The following is a 21,695-nucleotide window of genomic DNA, read 5'->3' on the forward strand; positions in this document are numbered from 1 at the left end:
TTGAACCAGCGACCTATGGATATCAGCATTTGACCTCCTACAGTCCACCGCTCTACCAACTGAGCTATCGAAGGCTGATGTTTCAACCTTCCAACTAAAAACACATGACGTCAAGTTGTCAGATAACAGTGCAAAATAATCCTTCGAGCCGGATTTGAACCAGCGACCTATGGATATCAGCATTTTTACCTCCTACAGTCCACCGCTCTACCAACTGAAGCTATCGAAGGCTGATGTTTCACACCTTCCAACTAAAGTCCAAGTTGTCAATAACAGTGCAAAATAATCCTTCGAGCCGGATTTGAACCAGCGACCTATGGATATCAGCATTTTTACCTCCTACAGTCCACCGCTCTACCAACTGAGCTATCGAAGGCTGATGTTTCAAACTTCCAACTAAAAACACATGACGTCAAGTTGTCAGATAACAGTGCAAAATAATCCTTCGAGCCGGATTTGAACCAGCGACCTATGGATATCAGCATTTTTACCTCCTACAGTCCACCGCTCTACCAACTGAGCTATCGAAGGCTGATGTTTCAACCTTCCAACTAAAAACACATGACGTCAAGTTGTCAGATAACAGTGCAAAAAATCCTTCGAGCCGGATTTGAACCAGCGACCTATGGATATCAGCATTTTTACCTCCTACAGTCCACCGCTCTACCAACTGAGCTATCGAAGGCTGATGTTACAACCTTTCAACTAAAACGTCAAGTTGTCAGATAACAGTGCAAAATAATCCTTCGAGCCGGATTTGAACCAGCGACCTATGGATATCAGCATTTTTACCTCCTACAGTCCACCGCTCTACCAACTGAGCTATCGAAGGCTGATGTTTCAATCTTCCAACTAAAACACATGACGTCAAGTTGTCAGATAACAGTGCAAAATAATCCTTCGAGCCGGATTTGAACCAGCGACCTATGGATATCAGCATTTTTACCTCCTACAGTCCACCGCTCTACTACAACTGAGCTATCGAAGGCTGATGTTTCACCTTCCAACTAAAACACATGACGTCAAGTTGTCAGATAACAGTGCAAAATAATCCTTCGAGCCGGATTTGAACCAGCGACCTATGGATATCAGCATTTTTACCTCCTACAGTCCACCGCTCTACCAACTGAGCTATCGAAGGCTGATGTTTCAACCTCCAACTAAAAACACATGACGTCAAGTTGTCAGATAACAGTGCAAAATAATCCTTCGAGCCGGATTTGAACCAGCGACCTATGGATATCAGCATTTTACCTCCTACAGTCCACCGCTCTACCAACTGAGCTATCGAAGGCTGATGTTTCAACCTTCCAACTAAAACACATGACGTCAAGTTGTCAGATAACAGTGCAAATAATCCTTCGAGCCGGATTTGAACCAGCGACCTATGGATATCAGCATTTTACCTCCTACAGTCCACCGCTCTACTCACAACTGAGCTATCGAAGGCTGATGTTTCAAACTTCCAACTAAAAACACATGACGTCAAGTTGTCAGATAACAGTGCAAAATAATCCTTCGAGCCGGATTTGAACCAGCGACCTATGGATATCAGCATTTTTACCTCCTACAGTCCACCGCTCTACCAACTGAGCTATCGAAGGCTGATGTTACAACCTTCCAACTAAAAGGTCAAGTTGTCAGATAACAGTGCAAAATAATCCTTCGAGCCGGATTTGAACCAGCGACCTATGGATATCAGCATTTTAACCTCCTACAGTCCACCGCTCTACCAACTGAGCTATCGAAGGCTGATGTTTCAACCTTCCAACTAAAAACACATGACGTCAAGTTGTCAGATAACAGTGCAAAATAATCCTTCGAGCCGGATTTGAACCAGCGACCTATGGATATCAGCATTTTTACCTCCTACAGTCCACCGCTCTACCAACTGAGCTATCGAAGGCTGATGTTTCCAACCTTCCAACTAAAACACATGACGTCAAGTTGTCAGATAACAGTGCAAAATAATCCTTCGAGCCGGATTTGAACCAGCGACCTATGGATATCAGCATTTTTACCTCCTACAGTCCACCGCTCTACCAACTGAGCTATCGAAGGCTGATGTTCAAACCACTTCAACTAAACGTCAAGTTGTCAGATAACAGTGCAAAAAAATCCTTCGAGCCGGATTTGAACCAGCGACCTATGGATATCAGCATTTTTACCTCCTACAGTCCACCGCTCTACCAACTGAGCTATCGAAGGCTGATGTTACAACCTTCCAACTAAAACACATGACGTCAAGTTGTCAGATAACAGTGCAAAATAATCCTTCGAGCCGGATTTGAACCAGCGACCTATGGATATCAGCATTTTTACCTCCTACAGTCCACCGCTGTACCAACTGAGCTATCGAAGGCTGATGTTACAACCTTCCAACTAAAACACATGACGTCAAGTTGTCAGATAACAGTGCAAAATAATCCTTCGAGCCGGATTTGAACCAGCAACCTATGGATATCAGCATTTTTACCTCTTACAGTCCACCGCTCTACCAACTGAGCTATCGAAGGCTGATGTTACAACCTTCCAACTAAAACAAATGACGTCAAGTTGTCAGATAACAGTGCAAAATAATCCTTCGAGCCGGATTTGAACCAGCGACCTATGGATATCAGCATTTTTACCTCCTACAGTCCACCGCTCTACCAACTGAGCTATCGAAGGCTGATGTTACAACCTTTCAACTAAAACGTCAAGTTGTCAGATAACAGTGCAAAATAATCCTTCGAGCCGGATTTGAACCAGCGACCTATGGATATCAGCATTTTTCCTCCTACAGTCCACCGCTCTACCAACTGAGCTATCGAAGGCTGATGTTTCAACCTTCCAACTAAAAGCACATGACGTCAAGTTGTCAGATAACAGTGCAAAATAATCCTTCGAGCCGGATTTCCTTCGAGCCGGATTTGAACCAGCAACCTATGGATATCAGCATTTTTACCTCCTACAGTCCACCGCTCTACCAACTGAGCTATCGAAGGCTGATGTTTCAACCTTCCAACTAAAAACACATGACGTCAAGTTGTCAGATAACAGTGCAAAATAATCCTTCGAGCCGGATTTGAACCAGCGACCTATGGATATCAGCATTTTTACCTCCTACAGTCCACCGCTCTACCAACTGAGCTATCGAAGGCTGATGTTTCAACCTTCCAACTAAAAACACATGACGTCAAGTTGTCAGATAACAGTGCAAAATAATCCTTCGAGCCGGATTTGAACCAGCGACCTATGGATATCAGCATTTTACCTCCTACAGTCCACCGCTCTACCAACTGAGCTATCGAAGGCTGATGTTTCAACCTTCCAACTAAAAACACATGACGTCAAGTTGTCAGATAACAGTGCAAAATAATCCTTCGAGCCGGATTTGAACCAGCGACCCATGGATATCAGCATTTTTGCCTCCTACAGTCCACCGCTCTACCAACTGAGCTATCGAAGGCTGATGTTACAACCTTCCAACTAAAACACATGACGTCAAGTTGTCAGATAAGAGTGCAAAATAATCCTTCGAGCCGGATTTGAACCAGCGACCTATGGATATCAGCATTTTTACCTCCTACAGTCCACCGCTCTACCAACTGAGCTATCGAAGGCTGATGTTTCAACCTTCCAACTAAAAACACATGACGTCAAGATGTCAGATAACAGTGCAAAATAATCCTTCGAGCCGAATTTGAACCAGCGACCTATGGATATCAGCATTTTTACCTCCTACAGTCCACCGCTCTACCAACTGAGCTATCGAAGGCTGATGTTTCAACCTTCCAACTAAAAACACATGACGTCAAGTTGTCAGATAACAGTGCAAAATAATCCTTCGAGCCGGATTTGAACCAGCGACCTATGGATATCAGTATTTTTACCTCCTACAGTCCACCGCTCTACCAACTGAGCTATCGAAGGCTGATGTTTCAACCTTCCAACTAAAAACACATGACGTCAAGTTGTCAGATAACAGTGCAAAATAATCCTTCGAGCCGGATTTGAACCAGCGACCTATGGATATCAGTATTTTTACCTCCTACAGTCCACCGCTCTACCAACTGAGCTATCGAAGGCTGATGTTTCAACCTTCCAACTAAAAACACATGACGTCAAGTTGTCAGATAACAGTGCAAAAAAATCCTTCAAGCCGGATTTGAACCAGCGACCTATGGATATCAGTATTTTTACCTCCTACAGTCCACCGCTCTACCAACTGAGCTATCGAAGGCTGATGTTTCAACCTTCCAACTAAAAACACATGACGTCAAGTTGTCAGATAACAGTGCAAAATAATAAATGTGTGCTTCACGACTGTTACCATATTATTATAAGCATTAATCAAAATTGTTATATGGTGTATTAATTTTAACTTAACTTAAAATTGCTACTTTGTACAGTGGCAAATATAAGTTTTACTTCAATCGCGTGTGATCTTTACGGGCACTCTTATTTTTAGTTGATGATTTATATACCCGAAATATTTCCCATAATCTTATAATTAACACACGCATATATACATGCACACAAACACATTTTCCAATTTAGATGTCAGATGATCTAGAATGACTTGAAACATCGAGAAAAAAAAAATCAGCAATTCATATCATCATCTTGTTTTAAAAAACATGTTTTCAGGTTTATGCAAAAATTTTCATTCAAAAATGTAATTCGATGTAATTCGTCTGGACTAATATTGTGTTTAAAACGAATAACAGAAGTGTTTGTCCTCGCTAATTAATTTATACAATTGTGACAGCAAAAAAATAATGAGAGGGAACAAAATTAAAAATTATTGTCGAAATGTTCCAGCAGTAATAAATGAATTTAAGAGAATAGTGCGCGCTTCTTTTTCATTTTGAATATATAAAATAATCTCTATTTTTAATTATGGTGATGGAGGTAGTAATAGGATTAGTTTTGTAGTTTTTCAGTTGTTAGTATTTTAATCAGAAATATAATATCCATTAGCATTGCGCTGCTAGAAAAATTTCCTGCATTTATTCAAAACAATATATTTTTGTGTTGAAATTTTTAAATAATAATATGATGTATGTTGCTAACCAGGTGACAATTTATTTAGAAACAAAGAAGAAAACACATTTTACAATGTGAATTAGCCGGGAGCATATATATATATATATATATATATATATACTAGATGACCCGATAGACGTAAAAGTACAATCTTACCTTGGATTTTTCCACCCAGAATAATTTCTCCAATAATGTTGCCTATAATTTTTATAATCTCGAATCATATTTTAACTGGTTTTTAATAATTATAATATCGAAACTACATTTTTCTTATTAGTGATAATTTAATATACATTATTTTACTTTTAATATACATGCCATTTTTTTTCTAGCGGCCTCCCCCGTCCCCCTTCTTGATTTATAATTGATATTTGGCCTTTGAAATATTTCACTTATTTATTTTGGGCATTTTATGTGATTTATTCAATTGACCAAATCATAGAGAGCAACAAAATTCTAGCCTTTCATTATTCTACATAACCATAACATAGCACTGGTACTTAAAGTTGGAACATTTTAATTTAATTTTTTATTATTCAAGATATCCAAAATTGCATCTTAATTGATATCGTTAGAGCCGAATTGTATGTATTCATCTTCACTTCACCATTTGTTGTTTTAAAGTGAAATTTTTTAATATATTTTGAAAATATTGTGCTAAGATTAGTAAAAGATGCAAAAAAATTATATATTTCTTGAATTATATTGAAAAGAAACTATACAAAAAATTTGATATCCGAATCCTGTGTTGGCGCCCCCTGAAGCGTGCGCTCGCAATTTACGCATGGATCGTATTCAAGGTTCTGATTATTATTTAGTTTTATATTTTATATGAATTAATTTGTCAAATCCTGTTCATATATGTGTCATTCAATCTGCCATACATATACTGTATCTTATATTATTTTAATTTTTGGCACATCTCAGCTGCTTTTGGCTAAATTTATATTTCTTATTCATAATCATGAATTCATTGTGCATATTCTAGTTTTGTCCAGACTCATAAGTAAATTGAATTTTTTTGCAAATGGCAGTTTTCATTTGTTTTCAATGCCTAACAATGTCTCAAATATTTTCAATGTCAAATATTGACATGTCGTTTTTTGCAATTTTTTCCATTTATTACTGCAATATTACTATATTTTTATGATCACATACATCCTTTAACATCCTTTAACAAACTTCAGAAAGATTTATAAAAATCCGAATACCCGTTTAGGAGGAGTATATTTACATACATCTATATATATAAGATATATATATATATATATATAATATATATATATATATATAAATATATATATGAATATATGTATATATATATATATATATAATATATATATATATATATATATATATATATATTATATATATATATATACTAGCTGACCCGACAGACGTTGTTCTGTACCCACGGCTACAATTTTTCAATATTTTATACTAATATTTACTGCTTAGTTAAAAATAATAATTACTATTTACACCAATATATGAGTGATGTTGAATGTAGAACTGTTTCAAATAAAATGATTGTTCTCAATTCCTACAGTTAACACTTTAATTATTCATTTAACAAAAAATGTTCAATAAAATTGTATATTAAAAATTATACACTGCGATTTATAGAACAAATTTATTCCCAATAGCTCAATTTATACTATTGCATTTAAGGGTTATATAGTATTTTTAGTCATACCTGTAGATGTGGATGTATAAATGAATGATTTTTTGTTTATTCACGACTAAAACATTGATTTTCCAAATTTATCACACTAAAAATGATCGTCTGCCTTTGTGATTTATGGTCATAACATAAGATACACATGTTGAAAATTGAAATCTTTTAAAAAGTACAACAAATTCAGAAAGAATTAATATACAGCATTCGCGGCAAAGATGCAATATCACCTTTTATTTTTCTACCCAAAATAATTGCTTCAATAATGTTGCCTATAATTTTTATAATTTCGTACCATATTTTAACTGACTTTTAGTAATTTTAATATCTAAATTACATTTTTTTCTCCCATAAATCAATATACATTATTGCTTAAGTTTATATTTGAAGTAAATTAATTTATCAAATCCTGTTCACATGTACTCTATTCAACTTACGATCAACAAAATTATTGCTCTGTGAATTTTTTTACTGTGCTCCAATTTACTTGATATTTTGGAAATAGGCTAATCCTTATCTTAAGTTCAGAAGTGAAATCAATTTGCACTCCGTCACCATCCACCGCATTAATTGGATTATTACTCTTTTAATTCTGATTTTCTCAGAACTTGTAATACACTATTTTAAAGGTGATTAAATGAGCTACAACTTTCTCTATCATAAATTTTACCGTAACTTCTCTTATTGTGAAACGGCGAAGGGTTAAAGGACTCGAAAGACCTCTCGTTGGACAACCGCGCACTCTTTAATTAATACCTCTATCAATATTTGTGTAATGGAAAAATAATAAACAACAATAATTAGTCAGAAAAATACCTCGAATTTATATATATATATATATATATATATATACATTTATACGTATTCTTTCAGAGATATTATAATGAGAAATTTGATGTTTTTTTTAATGTTTTTTTTCATGAAATCATGAGTTTTTTGAAAATCGTTTGTACTAAAGTTGTGGTATTTTCTAGAATCCATCAAGATCTCTTAAACCAAGTTAATTCTAGATGGAATACGATTATTTTTAAATTTGGTGGAAATGGCACTGAAAAACTATTTGATTTAAATGTAAAAACATTATATGCGTCTTTTATTTGCATGATAGTTTACTCATTTTACACGCAGAAGTACTCATTTTAAAGCTTATTTTGAGCACTATAAAAACCCATTTTCATATCTAGCCTAATAATGTTCCTAAAACACTATAAAATAGCAATTTGTTAAGATTTTAATTGATATAATTTTGTTCATTACATGATTTTCGTTAAAATGTATATTTTTGAAGATATTAGCTAAAAATGATGAAAAACGCAAAAAAGGATCAAATTTTCAGTAGCCAGTAACTTGAAAAGTATTTGCTTTTTTGAAAAACATTATTAAACATTTTTCTCTTGTAATTAGTTCTTTTATCGATACCCAACGTTATTTTGAAAAAAGTAAAATTACACCACTAAAAAGAAATGTCATCCACCCGAGAAGTGGTAAAGGAGTCTAAATTGTTTTCACTTCTGAAGAGTAAGATGAACCTAGTTCCAAAATTCCAAACGAAATGGAAAACAGTAAAAAAAGTTCAGACCGAAAGCGCTCCATTGAGTAAATATTCCGTACCCAATGACAAACATATGAATTTTTAACACAATGCAATTTCTAAATAATTTTTTTTTGTATTTACTTAGTATAGTAAGGCAAAACGACTGCAAATTGAATATTTTTGAGCGCAATCACTTATGGCTCGTCTCCTTTGCACGAATTTGTACGGCGAATCTGTTCGCAAAGTGCGCAAACAAAATTATTGCAAGCAAAAGCAAATCACGCGTAGTACGTTGAGAACATGATTCGCAGTGCGCGTCAGACGCATGCGCAGACTGCATCACTTGTCAGATTCATGTTATATTATTTGCATCTTATATTAATTTAATTTTTGGCACATCTCAGCTGCTTTTCGGCATTAATAATGTAGACATTACATTTTCTTTATTCATAATCATGAATTTATTATATTTTAATATTGCCTTAGCCTATAAGTGAATAGAAATGTTTGGCAAATGACAGTTGTCATTTGTTTTTAATGTCAAACTAAGCTTCAAATATTTTCAAGGGCAAACAATGATAAGCGGTTTTTTGTAATTTTTTCTATTTATTTCTACAATCTAACTATATTTCTATGAATCAAAACATTCTAGAAAATTTCCCGAACAAACTTCAGGAAGGTTTATGAAAATCCGAATTATAGTTTAGGAGGATTAATGAAACTTACATTGTTACAGAAGAATTTTATATATAAGATATTCATACATGTGTGTGTTACTGCAAAATCTCTGGCATATTGTATATATGATCCATAAACTGTGCAAAATTACATTACATCATTTGTGTAATTGACGGTTGAATTTACAACATCAAATAAATTGACAAGCCAATGTGTGGAATATGATCGAGTTATTTACGTCAGTCAGTGGTACAGCCTGAAGTATATTAAATTTGCGAGATAAAATTGAGATTAATATTCAATCTAGATTATGTGTAAAATCAGGTTTCTTGGCCAGAATAAAAAAAATCTAGAAAACAATATAATACAAATGAACATATAGTAATGTTACATAATTATGTGATTATATTTTATTATATTTAATATAGATTAAGTAGTGCTTGAGGAAAAATAGAATGCATAAAGTGCATAAAACATAATAATAAAACATACTGCATATGAGTGAAAAAAATATTTTCAAGCGATTCATGTGTCAACAGATGTATAAGACAAAATAAATGTTTTGATAAAAGCAAGGATCTACCATCAGACAATTTTTTTACAGTTTAACGTTATACATTATAATAAAAGAATGATCGTTATATTTTATAATTCAGATAAATACTAATGTTACATATGAACAAGCGAACAACTCTGAAATTACTTTAATATGATTACATTTACATAGAAAAGAAATGAAATTTAACTATATATTTAAATAACCACAAACATTATTTTATAAGCGGGTATAATAACCGCCATTATTAGTTTATGCGCATCATCATAAAAATGAAAAATGTCACCGAAAATAGCTATTTTGCTTATCATAACGTCTTAAACGATATAACCATTTCTTGTTCCTGGAGAACTTATGTGAAAATAAACCCATAAATCTTGGTACAAATATTTCTGTTAACGAAAACGAGAACCATTAAATAAATACGGTGGAGACGCCATGTAGATAACTCTTCTAGCGTTTTCAGAAATGTTCTGAACATCCCACATTATTATAATTGAAATCATCTTACATTATAAATTATAACAGTATATATATATATATATATAGATATATATATATAAATATATTTCAGTTGGGCTATTTTTCCATAGTAAGAATAGATTAGCAACCACTAGATCCAGGTTCGCTGCCTATCATGCAATAGGAATATCACATTTTGAAAAAATCGAATTTTGAACCTTTTCATATTTCGATAGGTTATATCTTTATAAATAACATACTAAAATTTTAAATCGACATTTTAAATAGTTTTTGAGTTACACGCATTTAAAAGAGCATATATATAGTATATAGTATAATGATCATTTTATCTTTAAACTCGTTTTTCTCGAAACAGCATTTATCGAATTTGCTGGTGTGATATCTCGGAGACAAATGATCCGATCGTTATCAATTTTTTTTACATCTCCTCTATTTAGTTCTCCATACGGTGATCCTCCAGTTTTTTGATCTGATCAAAAATCGAATTTTGGCAAGCCAAAAATGACCAAAATTTTGGGAAAAAAATAACTTTTTTTCAACATGCTGCCATTTTGTCAATTTTTGATTTGTCAATATCATCGTACAGACAATATGTTTTAGTTTAACGAGATTTTTTTTTATTGATTTCGGTTCCACGAATCATCTGATTTGAATGACTTGAAAAACATTCGATTTGTATTAATAGGGAGGCGCGCAGTTTCTATCAAAGGCAGGTCCAGCCGCTTCGAAGATATGGCGCAGAAAGTGCAAAAAGTGACAATTCAGTTTTTGAGAGAGCGGAGCGTCAAATTCCAATGATTTATTTCAGTACTGTATTTAAACAAAATATTTGATTAAATTTTTAGAAAGCCAGTTCTAGCATAAAAAATTCAAATGATCAAAAATGATCATTAGACATATGCACATCAAATTATCATATATTTTATAGAGATTTTAACAATAATTCATTTTTTTCAAAATTTCAAAAAATCTATTATTGTCAGTTTTCAAAAAATTTTAATTTTTTCATAAAAAATTGTTGTTTGAGGCATGGGAAATTTTAGTAATTTGCCTTAAGGTATAATGCTTAGCACCACTAGTCCTTATTTAACTACTAATACGACATACTAATTTATTAATAACATTTTCCAATAAAATTTATTAATAACATTTTCAAAAAAAAATTATTATTAAAAGTTTTCAAATAAAATTCTTCGTCGTTTATTCATTACAAAATAGTAGCCCAATTTATTTATAACATCGTGCTATGACATATGATTATGCTTTCAATAATTACTAAACGTTTAAGGCGTGTGCTTTCATCACTTGCTCCTTATCCACAGGTATGATGAAGTATCACGTTTACGAGTTTTGTGCGTAAATTAATTGACTTGTTTATTTTCATTCATTTAGATAATAAACAATAATCCTATTTTTCATTTCCGATTTTTATAATCGTTTTGTACCCAAACTAAAATGCAATGAGATTCTATTTAAATATAATCATATATCATCAACATATCATGTTTACAATTACTAAAAGCATTTTAACTAAACGCTTCAGGTAAATGAAGGAATATTCTGTCATTCATCCATCGACGACCTCTGACACGTGTCAATGCGTGACAACGGTCGACTGGGGTATCCGATTACAGAGTGTCAACATCATCAGCATGGAATTACACAAAGAATTCGGGGGAAAATGACTCGCTGATGTCTTTTTGACGATAACATCAAAACAACCTACATTGGCGACCCACCGACCCGCCATTCATCCAATGATATATTGCCGAAATATAATTACAATGTATAATGATCACGAAATTTTCCCACATAAACAGAAATTATTTTCAATTGATATTTATTATGTGTACAATGAATTAAAGTCGTTTGGAAATTTTGGATAAGGAGCATGTGATAAAAGCGCACGCCTCAAACGTTTAATAATTATTGAAAGCATAATCAATGTCATAGCACGATGTTCTAAATAAATTGGGTTACTAGGTGTAAATAATCGACTCAATGAACAGAAAATAAGATTTACCTATATAAATATAATTTTCAAAAATAAAATTTACGTTTTCACTAAAAACAAATCAATTAATATGTTTTAAACAAATAATAATAAACTAGCGGGCGCATGACATCGTGCCTTACGGCAAATTGCTGAAACTTCTCGTACCAAAAATTATTTTTTTTAAAAAAGAATAACATTTTTGAAAAAAAATTACTTTCTAAAAACTAGATTTTTGAGAAAATACATATTTTTGTCAAAAATTTACATTTTGCAAAAAAAAGACTTTTTGAAAAAAAAAGTTTTATTTATTTTGAAATATTTTGGAAATTCTGAACTTTTTTTGAAAGCAATCATACTGCTTTAACTGCATAGTGACGAAATATCGAAGCGCGTAAGCGCTGCGTCGTCGTCTAACGGATCAACATTGGTACGGAACCGATGGGAATAAAAACACAATTTATACTTATTATTAAAATCTCTATAAAATATCTGATAATTTGATGTACATATGTCTAATGATCATTTTTGACCGCCAAATGGCATTTTTTTACTTTTGTTACTAGATCTCCGAAACCGCTTGACCTGCCTTCCCAAAAAATCGATCAGTTTTTCATCTTGTCAATACAAGTAAAATGTTTTATGAATTATTAAAATCAGACGCTCCATTCTCTTAAAGACTGAGTTACCGTTTTTTGGCACTTTTTGTTCCGTATCTTCGGAACGGCTAGACTTGCCTTTGCCAGAAACTCCAGCACGTCTGCCTATCAATACGAATCAAATGTTTTTAAACTATTCAAATCGGTTGATCCGTGTTCCTGAAATCGTCCTGATCGTTCCTGAAAAATTTGTATCCGCACACACACACATGCAAACACATACACACACACATACTAAAAAATAAATGCCATTTGTCTGTCCAAAATGATCATTAGACCTATGCACATCAAATTATCATATAATTTATAGAGATTTTAACAATGAGTATAAATTTTGTTTACATTCCTATGGGTTCCGTACCTATGTCTATCCGGTAGACCGGACGCGGCGCTTACGCGCTACGATATTTCGTCTCTATGCAGTTAAAGCAGTATGATTGCTTTGAAAAAAGTTCAGAATTTCCAAAATATTTCAAAATAATTTTTTTTCAATAAGTTTTTTTTCTCAAAAAAAAGTAAATTTTTGTCAAAAATTTATAGTTTCTCAAAAATCTAATTTTTTCAGAGTAATTTTTTTTCAAAATGTTAATCTTAAAAAAAATTTTTTTTTTGGTACGGGAAGTTCCAGCAATTTGCCTTAAGGCACGATGCCATTTGCCCCACTAGTTTTTTAATAAATTCGTACATATAATCATTGGATCCGCAATCGTATAAAATTTCTAGGACCTCAATTGTCTCAAGTTTTTAGGTGTTCCGACTTATTGTTGAACTGTGTATTTCAACTTTTCAAAATTAATTAACCTTGAGAGTCTCGACTTTTAAAAAAATGTACTAAAGTGTGTAGCAAGATTCATCAAAAATTATAAGAATTAAAATCTGGTAAAATAGTGGCTGAATTTACATTATCATTTAATTGACAAGGTAATTCGTGGAGTGTAATCAAATATTTACGAAATGTATTCAATTAACGATATGAATAAGAGATTTGTGTTCGTTCTAAAAAAATTAAAAAAAAACTTTTGGATAAATAATAAAATCGCAACTTCACAATTAGTTGTAAATGGCATTTCACCTTAAGACAAGTTGCTTGAACTTACAGATACATGAAAAAAAATCAATAAGAATTGAGATTTACTTACCCCGGGTTCGTCAAATTCATCGTCAAAAAAAAAAAATTCAATAAATGATTGTGAAGACATGGTTTGGCCAATTTTTACTAAACTAGTCAGCAAGATTCCCAACTGATATCTCTTGATTTTTGTCGAAAACTGCAAAATCGATTGAGGATTTTTGTCGAAAACGTTGACAAAATATTTTGCACTTTTCAGCAAGATCTGAAACATTAAAAAAAATTAAATCAGCCGTTTTTTTCTAAAAAACGTCTACGAAAGGTCAATTTTCGGCTTACATAAATACATAGATTTTTATGAGATCACATGATGCAGAATATATTGAAACGTCAAGCAAACTGGGATACTGGCAAAAACCATGAACTTCTGCTTTGGGAAGTTAGTAAATGAAATATAAATTATACAATAATATAATTTTCTTGATAATATAATGATATTTGAAATAATTTTGGGATAGTTGCCCGGTGAAATTATTAAATTTAGTGATGCTTGAGGCATTCAAACAATCTTTATTTGCCATTTTCAGGTAATTGCCAAGATGATCATCATATCACATTAAATTCTGTTTATAAAACTTTAAAATAAATCAGTTTCATTTATATTCAACATTTCTCTTTAATTTCTTATTATTGTAATTGTGATAAACTATATTTACAAGTTTTTCATTAAATGTTATACTAAAACAATAAATGGTATTTTTTATACTGTTGATACTACTATGGTCAAATATTTATCATAAAATAAAAAGCATTTGAAAAGCAGTGCTTTGACTATCGGAAAATTGTATAAACATCATTTATTAAAAATAATCTGAATAAATATTTTACATTGATGCAATTTTGAAATGCACTTGAAAATAACGTGAAGTATAATACAAATACAGATAACAATCTAAAAATAGAACTAACGTCATTATTTGGCATTTCATTCTCCACTTAAAATAAACTGCAAATATGAAAAATTTATAATTTTGTTGAAAAAGTTCGGTGAAATATCAGAAACATATTTCATAACAATTTCAATCTATGAAATAGTTATAAATTTTCAGATCATATAAAACAAATATATGTCTTTCCGTAGGGTAAGGTACAGTAATCGCAAACAAATCGAAAATAAACATTTTTATATATCTTTACGTTTCAAAGCTTTTTCAACATTTAGGCAAACCTTAGAGAAAATGGATGTATGTGTGTGTGTGTGCGGATACAAATTTTTGTCGACGATTTCAGGAATACGGATCGACTAAATGAATTTTGAATTTGAGATATTCAAAAAGCATTCGATTCCTATTAATAAGGAGACGTGCTGATTAGTTTTTGGACAATGCAGATCAAGCTTTTTTAAAGATTTATTTTGAAATATTTAAGTATACGTTATTTAATTGTATTATAAGATGTATTGTTATTTTTATGTTATATTCAACTGTTTTTTTGTATAACCTCTATAAAAGCTTACATTTGAGTGAAGTAAAAAGGACCAACTAAACCTGGAAAAGGTGCCAACAATAAAAAATAGTAAATAAAAAAGTTTACAATTTAATTAGATAAATAGTTATTTCAACTCTGCTAATGAATATTTCTTACGAAATACCAGATCATGATTATATACAGTGTTATTTCAGTATAAAAAATGTGCCTATAAAATTTATGTTTTGATTTGGTTGAATAATGTAGCTATTATTTCTAAAAATCCCTTTAAAATTAAAATTAAGACATTTGTTTGTTATCTGGCTTTCCCAATTTATCTTGCCTATGGGGTAAAAAAGACCAGGTGACAATTTTTTGGGAAACAGCAAAAAACTGATAGTTGTTTGTTTGATATGTGTGATTTATTATGATGTAATTGGTTTGCTTTTCACAATATAGCTCAAAGTTAAATTAGACCTTTGTACTGCACCCTAACCTATTCAAAAACTTATTTTTTATTTTGTACTGCACCCTAACCTATTCAAAAACTTATTTTTTATTTTCACATATTTACTTGACTTCCGTATTATTATTATATGGCCTTATTATTAGGCTTCTAAAATTAAGTTAAGAAAATTATAATTCTTCAAATAATTAATAAATTAATAATTAATAATTATAAGCAATGAATTTGAAAACCTAGTGTTTTATGATATCGTGCCTTAAAGCAAATTACTAAAACTTTCCGTACCATAATAAAGTATTCGAGAAATAATAAATGTTTTCAAATAGATTATTATAAATACTGTAATATAGACAAAATATAAGAGTTTATGAATTAAACCACGACGTTAATATATGTTTACAGAAAAGTAAAAAAAACAAAACTTAATCAATTGGATTTAAAATGAAGGGCACAATTAAATTTTTAAAACTAGTTGTGTGTATGGCATCGTGCTTTAAGGCAAATTACTGGAACTTCCCGTACCATAAAAAGATGTTCGAGAAATATTAAATGTTTTCAAATAGATTATTAAAAATAAATACTGTAACATTATCTAATATTTATAAGAATTATATAAACTGAATTGCAAAGTTGAGATTATTTGTATAAAGTATATTAGAACTTAAGTCAGAATTACAATTAAAATCTGAAATATTTTCCATATACAAAAAAAAATTTTTTTGAGAAAGCAATTATTTTGTTTAAACAAGCAGAAAGTTCTTTGAATAATTCAAATCGGACCCTTAGTTCTCTTAAAAACTGCCACTTTTGGCACATTTAGCTCTTTATCTCCGAAACCGCCGGTTCTGCCTTTGCCAAAAACTAATCAGCACAACTACCTATCAATAGGAATCGTATGTTTTTTGAACCATTCAAATCGGTTGATCCGTGCGCCCGAAAATGTGGACAAAAAGTTGTATTTATAGCCAAAAAAGTTGTATTTAGGTATGCCAAAATGTTCAGAAACCTTCAAAACGTGAAGAATGTAAAAATTTTCAATTTCGATTTTTGGACGATTAGAATAATTGACCCTACGGAAAGTTAAAAATATTTTTTGGGAATTTAGAAAAAAAAAATTGAACAAAACTATTCCCGAAAGCAATCGTTTCAACAACACAAGCAGAATTTTTTCTTAATAATTCAAATCGGATGCTTAGTTTTCTCAAAAATTCTCATTTTTTGTACATTCACCTCCGCATCTCCGAAACGGATGGACCTACTTTAATAACAATCGAATGTTTTTTGAACCATTCAAATTGGTTGATCCTTGCGCCAAAAAACGTGGACGAAAAATTGTATCCATAAGTACACACACACATCTATTTTTTTTTAGGTATGCCAAAAATGTTTAAAAACCTTGAAAACGTGAAAATATACAAAAAAATTCAATTTCGATTTTTGAACGATGAACGATTACTATAACTTACCCTACGGGAAGTTAATTTCAAAGTATTTGTAAATTCAAACGTTTACGAATAAGTTAAAGTTAAAGGAGTTAATAAAATTTATTCATCTAATGACATAATTTCAGAGAACGGAAAGCTCGAGTAATTGGCTAATAAGCACTCAACCTGACTGCAAAAAGTAATAAGTAACAAAATTTCTTCATTCTTTTATTTATCTTGCTATTCATTTTGCAGACCATTTTCCTTGTTCTGTTTCCAACGATTATTACATTACAAATTTGAAGATCACAAAAACGCTCCACCGCCAAAGTTCTCTAAAACTTTGATAAGCTCTGTGATTCACAGACAATTTAATTTGAATACCTTAACGCGCGATGTTCAAGATTCTGAAATTAATTTCCACTTTGACATGTAAACTACGAAGGTGGTAAACACATCTGATACGGTTTTGAGTGGAAATTAAATATAAATGTAATTTTGTATTATTTGAATAACAAAGGATATTTTTAAAATTCAGATAGATATGCAGATAATTTATATATGTAAATGGTCACGAATTCTGGAGCGGACTTGTTTTAAAACGTGAATAACAATTTACATATTTATGCTAGGAAATAGAAGGTGAAATCGAATTTGTTTGGTTAATATATGGACAGTTTTATGTGAGGGCGTATTCGTTTTATAGTATAATCTCTATAACGGTTTATAATACACTCAGAATTATTATGACGTTTTTCAATAATTTGTTAAGAAGTGCTAGAAGCTATCTGTATCAAGGGAATGTAAACCATGATGTGTCATTTTGGACCAAAAATATAAAATTAATTAACTTACCGAAGAAGTAGGTTCGCTAATTTTATGTTTTTGACGTTTCAATCATTCTGAACCGAATTATACCAAATTTGGAAAAAGTATGTGTTAGTAAATACGGCTGGACCGATTTCGAAAATTTAAAAGCCATTTGATGTAACTCGATGAGGACTAGCTTTTATCAATTCTGCGCGACGAACAGCCAAGCCGTTTCGTTGTAAGTCGAAGAAAAGTGAAAACTTTTTCATCAACGATTTAGCCCGCAATTCTGAATCAATTTTGAAAAATCAAAAACTATTCGAAAGATATTGGTTGGGAACCCTGTTGACTAGTTCTTAGTAGAGAACGGCCGAGCCGTTTTCTTGTAGAAACGTATTAAAAAAAATCCGGCGATTTTTATGATTCTTTTTTGACGGTAGATACCAAAGACTTATAGATCATACTAAAATATTACGGCCCAACGACAAGTAGTTTAATTTAAAAAAAATTTCAAAGTATGCAAAAATTAGTTTTGTTTTTTGGCATTTGTTAAATCATCGACGTTTGCTCAAAAACGCCTGAACCAATTTCAGAAATTTAAAAGCCATTTGATGTATCTCAATGAGGACTATCGTTTCTAAGTTTTGTGCGACGATCTGCCAAACCATTTATTTGTAATTTGAAAAAAGTGTTATACTTTTCGTCCACATTTAAGCTCATACTATCGAATCGATTTAAAAAAAAAAACTCTTCGAAAGATATTAGTTGGGAATGATACTGATTAGTTTTAGGTGAAAATCACCTAACACACTTTTTTAGAAAGCGATTAATTGTGAAATAATGAACATAAGTTATGGAATTATTTTCACTTGATTCAGTAGAGAAATAGCTAAGACGTCTATATAGCTTTATTTCGTAGAAATGTAATCAGTGGATCTCAAGATATATTCACTTAATACTCTTACAACAAGCCCCTAGCTTTCCCATATATGCAAACTAAATGCACAAACCTATCTATTTTTCAAATCTAAAAATAATCAAAGTCCTCAAAAAAAAACTTACCCTGCGTGAAGTTATACTAAATTATTTTCAACATTTATGCATAATTAATATTTCATCTTCATACATATGCTAACGAATACTATTAAATTTGTTTTGAATCTACTTCAAGGAAATACAGTTAATTCATATTACCCTTTGAATTATTACCAAAACATATGCAAATATTTGCGTATATTGAATAAAATGTAGAAAATGAGAAAACATCAAACGACTATGCTCTTAATAACGACATCGTGATCAAATAAGTCGCTGAAAACTGAAATGCAAATATCATTAAACTTATTACGTACACCTTTCATTTCTTATATGCATATCATTATGAATTGCGGAATCATTTGAGAATATTATTTTAGAATATTGGTTAGAACTCTATTATAATACAATTATAAAATCTAATGATGGCACCTCAAGGCAAATTACTGGAACTTCCCGTATCGTATATAAACATTCGAGGAATAAAAATCATCATTCAACAAAAATTGATCAATAGATACATATGTTGTTTCTCTTACTAATACTAAGAAAAACATACAATCTTCTAATACTGCATTTAATATAATAGCAAATTAGTTCTCGTAATTTAATTGTTAAAAATTAAAATATATTTTTGTTCATTTTATATGTATATTAATAAGGTTTTTTGTTTGTAAGTTATGTTTGTTTCAAACATAATTCCTTCGTGTGTGCAAAATCACAAACTCTATAAAATTAATTTGTTGTCTCTTGATGCAAATAAATAAGTCTTTATAGCGCTGGCGGCAATATGAAATTCCAGAAAAAAATAAAATTACAAAGCATTATGTATACGTTTTTTCATATGTCAGCAAAAAATTTCATTTATTATGAGGATATAACACAAATATATGTAGCGAAAACATTACTAAAAAACACATTCTACATGCTGGACCAAGATAACAGATCTTATCAATACATAAAGGTGTGTAATATTCTCATATTAACTTATCTCAATTATTTATTTACTTTCCAAAAGAGAAGTTTTTTTGAATTTTTATAATTATACCACTTTTTGAAGCACTATAAAATTTTATGACGTTTGTTAAGATCACAAACTCTATTGCTTGTTTATATCGCCAAAAACATGTTTTTAACATTCAGTTACGAAAAACCGGTCCTGTTGATCTTCACCATTTCAATATTTTTAAAGTAAAACTTTTTTAGACGCGACTAGGGTGTAAATCCGTACAAATGCAACGGAAGTGCGTTACGGCAGATAAGAGTCGAGTGCCAATGATTCGTCATTCGCTCTCGATGATATCATTTCTATACGGGTCGATTGTGATCAGTCGTCGCGTATGTGAATAGAGATCTGTCGTTGTATGCGTACAGGCATCGACGTTGTATGTGTACCGATACCAACAAGGATATCTGCATAGATAAATAAACATTTTAACGTTACATCGTGGTACAAATCTTGATTTAATGAAAGATGCTTGAATCAGATAAATATTTTACCCTGTTCCTTGAAAATAATAAAACAAATTAAACATTTGTATTAAACGTAAGTTTATTGATTAGAAATTATTTCTATATTATTCGTAGTTTCTATAAATCTTTGAAGTTATTTAAATGGAAAATATTTTTTAGTCAAGACAGATATCACAGCTGTTCAAAGAATGAGATTATATCGCCAAAAAAAAATACAAGCAGTCAATGAATGTATGTTAATTTTAATTACATGAAGTTCTTCAAACACAATGATGAGTGAAATTGCGAAAACAATATTTGTTTAGGCGTTGTTTAAAATAATCCATTGTGTGAACGAATATTACAGAATTTATTCAGCAATTACTTCATTTCTCTAATGAAAGTTAATTTCTAAATGCTAATTACAATGACAAACCGATCATGTCATATTTGAAGTATGACTTTAATTACATTATTGTTTCTAAATATTATACATATTTTTAATGCTATTATAAATATATAATTTATATTTTATTATTAATAAATGTGTATAATCGTTGACACTAATAAATATGTGCATCACGAGTGTTACCAGATTACTAATAAACATCATTCAAAATTATTATATGATGTATTTATTTTTACATAACTTTAAATTGCTACTTTTTACAGTAGCAAATAAGTTTTACTTCAATCGCGTGTGATCCTTATGCGCACTCTTTTTTACTTAAAAGTTGATCAAATCTTAAAATCGGTTCAGGATTTTTGCTTGAACCGTGAACAAATATTTTGCAATTTTCTGCTAATCATAAAAAATCGCTTGGTTAATTTTGTTCACGCTGGCTTGGCCATTTTAGCACAAAACTAATCAACGCGAGTCCTTAACACACTACTCCAAATCTTTAACAAACTTTTCCAAATTTGGTTTCAAATGATTCAGAATAAATTTGTTAGAAAAATATAAAATTATTAAATCGCATATTCTAGAGAAAAGAAACCTAAACTTCGCCTTCAAGTCAATAAACGGAAGGCTGGCAGTAGCAAAATTTTCTGTTTTCATTAGGAGATGTCGTTTATTACATCTTCAAGTTAATTCTCAGCAAATAATCAAAATATTTGTTTTTGGAATTAAAAGTTCATTATCTTATTACAATGCTTTCTGAAACTATTTCCTGCACCTCTCGTGTGGTAGAAGTTAAGCACATCGTTCTGCCATAATCTAATTTCGGCGTCCTTAGAATTCCTGAATCATTTTGACGTTGGCACGAAATAACAGGCCATTATTTATGCTCAAAAGCGACTATTTACAATTGGATGTCATGTGCCTTAGAGAAACTTCTGCTAGATTCTCTGCCGAGCA

The 21,695-nt window shown here is 31.2% G+C and overlaps 20 non-coding genes across 20 annotated transcripts; all 20 read right to left on the reverse strand.

The window, feature by feature from the left end:
• Positions 1 to 286: 286 nt before the first annotated feature.
• Trnay-gua lies at positions 287 to 376 on the reverse strand. The gene is given in 2 exon segments: positions 287 to 322; positions 340 to 376. It is a non-coding gene; the product is annotated as a tRNA-Tyr (tRNA).
• Positions 377 to 441: 65 nt separating this feature from the next.
• Positions 442 to 531, reverse strand: Trnay-gua. The gene is given in 2 exon segments: positions 442 to 477; positions 495 to 531. It is a non-coding gene; the product is annotated as a tRNA-Tyr (tRNA).
• Positions 532 to 595: 64 nt separating this feature from the next.
• Trnay-gua lies at positions 596 to 685 on the reverse strand. The gene is given in 2 exon segments: positions 596 to 631; positions 649 to 685. It is a non-coding gene; the product is annotated as a tRNA-Tyr (tRNA).
• A 57-nt stretch (positions 686 to 742) lies between these two features.
• Positions 743 to 832, reverse strand: Trnay-gua. The gene is given in 2 exon segments: positions 743 to 778; positions 796 to 832. It is a non-coding gene; the product is annotated as a tRNA-Tyr (tRNA).
• Positions 833 to 1,051: 219 nt separating this feature from the next.
• On the reverse strand, positions 1,052 to 1,141 carry Trnay-gua. Its single transcript is given in 2 exon segments — positions 1,052 to 1,087; positions 1,105 to 1,141. It is a non-coding gene; the product is annotated as a tRNA-Tyr (tRNA).
• Positions 1,142 to 1,205: 64 nt separating this feature from the next.
• On the reverse strand, positions 1,206 to 1,294 carry Trnay-gua. Its single transcript is given in 2 exon segments — positions 1,206 to 1,241; positions 1,258 to 1,294. It is a non-coding gene; the product is annotated as a tRNA-Tyr (tRNA).
• A 220-nt stretch (positions 1,295 to 1,514) lies between these two features.
• On the reverse strand, positions 1,515 to 1,604 carry Trnay-gua. Its single transcript is given in 2 exon segments — positions 1,515 to 1,550; positions 1,568 to 1,604. It is a non-coding gene; the product is annotated as a tRNA-Tyr (tRNA).
• Positions 1,605 to 1,661: 57 nt separating this feature from the next.
• On the reverse strand, positions 1,662 to 1,751 carry Trnay-gua. The gene is given in 2 exon segments: positions 1,662 to 1,697; positions 1,715 to 1,751. It is a non-coding gene; the product is annotated as a tRNA-Tyr (tRNA).
• A 65-nt stretch (positions 1,752 to 1,816) lies between these two features.
• Trnay-gua lies at positions 1,817 to 1,906 on the reverse strand. Its single transcript is given in 2 exon segments — positions 1,817 to 1,852; positions 1,870 to 1,906. It is a non-coding gene; the product is annotated as a tRNA-Tyr (tRNA).
• Positions 1,907 to 1,971: 65 nt separating this feature from the next.
• Trnay-gua lies at positions 1,972 to 2,061 on the reverse strand. The gene is given in 2 exon segments: positions 1,972 to 2,007; positions 2,025 to 2,061. It is a non-coding gene; the product is annotated as a tRNA-Tyr (tRNA).
• Positions 2,062 to 2,118: 57 nt separating this feature from the next.
• Trnay-gua lies at positions 2,119 to 2,208 on the reverse strand. Its single transcript is given in 2 exon segments — positions 2,119 to 2,154; positions 2,172 to 2,208. It is a non-coding gene; the product is annotated as a tRNA-Tyr (tRNA).
• A 218-nt stretch (positions 2,209 to 2,426) lies between these two features.
• On the reverse strand, positions 2,427 to 2,516 carry Trnay-gua. Its single transcript is given in 2 exon segments — positions 2,427 to 2,462; positions 2,480 to 2,516. It is a non-coding gene; the product is annotated as a tRNA-Tyr (tRNA).
• Positions 2,517 to 2,580: 64 nt separating this feature from the next.
• Trnay-gua lies at positions 2,581 to 2,670 on the reverse strand. Its single transcript is given in 2 exon segments — positions 2,581 to 2,616; positions 2,634 to 2,670. It is a non-coding gene; the product is annotated as a tRNA-Tyr (tRNA).
• A 57-nt stretch (positions 2,671 to 2,727) lies between these two features.
• On the reverse strand, positions 2,728 to 2,816 carry Trnay-gua. Its single transcript is given in 2 exon segments — positions 2,728 to 2,763; positions 2,780 to 2,816. It is a non-coding gene; the product is annotated as a tRNA-Tyr (tRNA).
• Positions 2,817 to 3,052: 236 nt separating this feature from the next.
• Trnay-gua lies at positions 3,053 to 3,142 on the reverse strand. Its single transcript is given in 2 exon segments — positions 3,053 to 3,088; positions 3,106 to 3,142. It is a non-coding gene; the product is annotated as a tRNA-Tyr (tRNA).
• Positions 3,143 to 3,207: 65 nt separating this feature from the next.
• On the reverse strand, positions 3,208 to 3,296 carry Trnay-gua. Its single transcript is given in 2 exon segments — positions 3,208 to 3,243; positions 3,260 to 3,296. It is a non-coding gene; the product is annotated as a tRNA-Tyr (tRNA).
• Positions 3,297 to 3,515: 219 nt separating this feature from the next.
• Trnay-gua lies at positions 3,516 to 3,605 on the reverse strand. The gene is given in 2 exon segments: positions 3,516 to 3,551; positions 3,569 to 3,605. It is a non-coding gene; the product is annotated as a tRNA-Tyr (tRNA).
• A 220-nt stretch (positions 3,606 to 3,825) lies between these two features.
• On the reverse strand, positions 3,826 to 3,915 carry Trnay-gua. Its single transcript is given in 2 exon segments — positions 3,826 to 3,861; positions 3,879 to 3,915. It is a non-coding gene; the product is annotated as a tRNA-Tyr (tRNA).
• A 65-nt stretch (positions 3,916 to 3,980) lies between these two features.
• Trnay-gua lies at positions 3,981 to 4,070 on the reverse strand. Its single transcript is given in 2 exon segments — positions 3,981 to 4,016; positions 4,034 to 4,070. It is a non-coding gene; the product is annotated as a tRNA-Tyr (tRNA).
• A 65-nt stretch (positions 4,071 to 4,135) lies between these two features.
• On the reverse strand, positions 4,136 to 4,225 carry Trnay-gua. The gene is given in 2 exon segments: positions 4,136 to 4,171; positions 4,189 to 4,225. It is a non-coding gene; the product is annotated as a tRNA-Tyr (tRNA).
• Positions 4,226 to 21,695: the final 17,470 nt, after the last annotated feature.

Source organism: Ctenocephalides felis, unplaced genomic scaffold, assembly GCF_003426905.1.
Source record: "Ctenocephalides felis isolate EL2017-DRISC unplaced genomic scaffold, ASM342690v1 CF-g0.4_SCAFFOLD_03570, whole genome shotgun sequence".
Taxonomy (NCBI): domain Eukaryota; kingdom Metazoa; phylum Arthropoda; class Insecta; order Siphonaptera; family Pulicidae; genus Ctenocephalides; species Ctenocephalides felis.